Raw genomic sequence first — 4,222 nt, 5'->3', positions numbered from 1 at the left:
GCATCCGTTACTTTTTTCCACTGCATTCATACCAAGTGCTTCTTGTCACCCAATTAATTGCCCACTTCCCTCTGGTCTCTGACCCCACTTGCTGGTGTTCCCTGCACAGAACAGCCCCGAAGGCGTCCTAGTCACAAAGGGAAATGATTTCTAATCTTGGGAGAATTTTAGTTTTGACAGTGTAGTTGAAAAATTTGGGGAAGAATTTCTTTGTGCCTGTTTAAATGCAAAACAAATTGTGAAAATTGCACAATTGTTTGGTACTTTGAAAAAATAACATTTACTTTTCAGCCTTTTTTTCCTTTTTGAGACAGGGTTTCGCTATGTAGCCCCTGCTGGCCTCGAACTTAATCCTCCTTCTGCCTCAGCCTCTGGGATGCTGGGATGCTGGGATGCTGGGTGTAGAGAACAGAACAGGCTTGTTTCACGCCTCGAGGTTTGCGAGGGAGCCTTCCTTCGTGATGGGGCTGGTCTAATTCTTAGTTCTGCTCCTGATGCCCTATTTCACAACCTGGTCTGTTCACATCTGCACTGCAGCATTTTGAGTGTGGCTAATACTAAAGAATTTTATTATGATGTTTAGTATTATACACAGCAAAAGTAATGGAAAGCATTTGGCTAAACCTAAAGGACCTGCAAGACAGCTTACTTCTTCAATGTGATTTACCCAACTGGAATAGTGACACACACCTTTTAAATCATAAAATGAATAAATCATTGAAGATAACAAACAACCATGGGGTCGTCTGCAGTTTTGTTTTGAACACCACATATGAGGAACTTACAGATGGAACCAACTGAAGTGTAGGCTTTGAAAAACTTTCACCCTTTCTACATATATTCTGAGGGCAGTTGGAAGGCATAGACTGGACTGCATAAGGCATAAACTTCTGGCTTTTTCTTATGTTGGGAATAAAGAGTCTCACAGGCTTCTGCCCAGGGCTGGCTTCCAATCATAATCTTCATATCTACCTCTTGAGTAGCTAGGTTTACAGGGGAGCCACTGTGCCCATGTCTCAGACAAGATTTTGAAGTGAAACTTTCAGAGTGAGTGCAGGCTCACACTTGTAATCATAACTACTCAAGGGGTTGAGATTGGAGGGTCACAGTTCAAAGCCAGCCTGGGTAAGAAAGCGTGAGACTTCTCTCCAATTCACCACCAGAAAAATGGAAGTGGAACTGTGGTTTGAAGTGGTAGAGAAAAAAAAAACCACACACACAAAAACGGACTGTGCTCAGGCCCTGAGTTCAAACCCCATGACCAAACAAAAACTGGACAACTTGGTTCTCTTCCCCCCTCCCCAGTCCTGGGACTTGAACTCAGCCTGAGCACTGTCCTTGGCTTCATTTTGCCCAAGGCTAGCGCTCTACCACGTGAGTCAGCAGCACTTCTGACCTTTTCTGTTTATATGATGCTGAAGAATCAAACCCAGGGCTTCATGCATGCTAGGCAAGCACTCTACCACTAAGCCACATTCCCAGATTTCCCATTCAGTTAAGTTTTAAACAAGTTATGAATCAGAATCATTAAGTTGCTGGCATGATTCTGCCTCTTGGTGTGGGTGCTGGGGCTCGAACTCAGGACCTCACTTTCTTGATTGGCTTTTTTTGGGGGAGGGGAGGTGAAGGCTGTGGAGTTCTACCACTTGAGCCACAGCTCCACTTCTGTCTTTTTGGTGGTTAAAAGGTAAAATTCTCATGGGCTTTCCCTGCCTGCTCTTGGCTAGCTTTGAACTTACTCAGGATTACAGGTGTGAGCCACCTACTCTACCTATATTTAACATAGCTGTGACTATTATCTGACTAATCTGAATGAGTGTGTATGTGTGTGTGTGTCTCACCTGTTTCTGCGTTAGATGGACTACTGCGAATGAAGGAGGAATGTCAGGTTCTGCCATAGAAAGCACTTAGTATAAGATTCATCCTTTACATGAGGAAGGGTCTGGTTAGGTGCGTATTGGACCTGCTTCTCTTCCCTTTTCAGAGCTGACCCAATTCTGATGGTTTAGAAGAACCTTAATCTGTAAGGCCAGTTTCAGACTACCTTAGAATGAGTTGGGTGTGGTGTGTCCATAGGACTCTGTAGACAGGAAAGATCCAGCCATAGCACAGACAGCTTACAACGGTGGGCAGATCATTCTGCATCAGGATGTGGTGACATGACGAAACTATATATGTATATATTCATTGGCCTTTATGTAGGCCCCAGCTTTTCATAGGGCCATGATGGTTGTGATAGTTTTTGTTTTTACAGGATAAGCGTGTGCAGATGAAATGGCTGGCTCAAAAGAATCCATGTTTAAAATACTGGGGGCTGGGAATGTGCCTTCGCAGTAGAGTGCTTGCCTAGCATGCACGAAGCCCTTGGTTTGATTCCTCAGCACCACATAAAAAGCTGGAAGTGGTGCTGTGGCTCAAGTGGTAGAGTGCTAGCCTTGAGCAAAAAGAAGCCAGGGACAGTGCTCAGGCCCTGAGTCCAAGCCCCAGGACTGGCAAGTAAAATACTGATAAGTCCTTCCCAGGTACCTTTCTGTTGGGTGCCATTGCTGCCAGCTGGTGTGACTGTCTCCTTATATCTTAGCCAGTGTTGGAGTATATACTCTTAGCAGGCAGAAGTAATTTTGTGACGTTTAATTTACTTGTTTGTCCTCATGAAGGCAGCTTTTTTATGTGTTGGACATCTGGGCGTGAATGCTGTCTCACCAGGAGTTAAAGAAACCTGAGCTGGGCTCTGGTGGCTCCCACTTCTAGTCCTAGCTACTCAGGAGGCTGAGATTTGAGGATTGCAGTTCAAAGCCACTTTGAGTAGGAAAGCCCTTGAGACTCTTAACTCCAACTAACCACCTAAAAACGTGAAATGGAGCTGTGGTTCAAAGTGGTAGAGCACTAGCCTTGAACAAAAATGGCTCAAGGACAGTGCCCAGGCCCTGAGTTCAAGCTCCATGACTGACTGCCCCCCCCCCCCAAAAAAAAGTTGAGTAAGTGCCTGGATGTGAAGCTTAGCATTGGCATCGTTTATCCACCAGTTCAGTGGCCCTGAGAATTCTGGAATGTGGATAGTTTTTTTCAATGTACTACTTTCAGTGTGCCATTGTAAAGTTGACATGCTAATTTTGGAGAAGGAAATCAAAATCTGAGACTTTAGTGTAAAACCTATTTTGACTTGCCCTGCATCTTCACCCTCCCCAAAGGTAAAACATGGAATAGTGTGACCTGTGACCTTAACATACTAGTCTTCCATGTATGCAGCCACTGAAAATTGGCTGGCTGGCGGTGTAGAAATGGTCAATGAAGCGCATTAGTGATGTGGGAGCGCTGTTCTTGAAAATGGGTCCCTCCCTTACCCGGGGCAGCTGGCATGGTGAGGCGAGAGGGTGTAGGAAAGCTGGTCATTTTCAGGGTGCTTTCCATAGGTGAGTGGTCTCACTTGGCAGACTCTTACCACGGAGATGTCCCGCTGGGCACGGCCAGGCTGCCCCACCCATTTTCTACCACAGGTGCAGCCACATCGCAACGCTGTGGGGTCCCTGTGCTGCAGCAGGTCCTGAGGCTTCCAGCCACTCATCCGAAGAACTCAGAGCTCCAGGAGTCCTGGGCTGTGTTGAGATTCAGCAGTGAAGAGGGCTCTGCCAGCCCAGCCTGGCATTCTGCAGCTTGACGGGAGTACCTGGGCTCCTCTTATACCTGGGGCTCACGGGGCTCAGTGCAGACTCCATGGATCTACAAGGCCAGCGCAGCTAACCTCTGAGGAAAGATTCAAACAATGGCGCTCTCTCATCCTTAGGGAAGGTGGCTTCCCTTTACCCCCCAAAAAAATCCCAGGGGAGAAGGGATCCCCTGTTAGCCTGTTACGCTGTCACCTGTGGTGAACGTCAAAATGACAGTGGTGGTGGATTTTGGGGTCCTCTGCAAGGTTGATCTGCTGCTTGGGCCTCTCTGGTTAGGCTAAATGGTAGAACTTGCACCCAGTTCCACAGGGTCTATGTGTGAAAGCTTGCTTCCTGCCAGTCTGGGGTACCGTACCTCAGATCTACAGTAAAACACGCTCTCACCATTGGGGAGATGAGGATTCATACACATACTGAGCCCACGGCCTGCCCTGGGTGCTACACTCTACTTCACAGTGACCACGTGGGCCCCCCTCAGCCTGAAAACCTGGACTCTCCTGGTGGCACCTGGCACAGGGTAGGTATGGAGGTTTCTTCAGTGAGTAGGCTTTTTA

The sequence above is a fragment of the Perognathus longimembris genome, chromosome 23 (genome assembly GCF_023159225.1).
Source record: "Perognathus longimembris pacificus isolate PPM17 chromosome 23, ASM2315922v1, whole genome shotgun sequence".
Taxonomy (NCBI): Eukaryota; Metazoa; Chordata; class Mammalia; order Rodentia; family Heteromyidae; genus Perognathus; species Perognathus longimembris.
The sequence above is the reverse complement of the archived record's forward strand: the minus strand, read 5'-3'. Positions refer to the sequence as shown.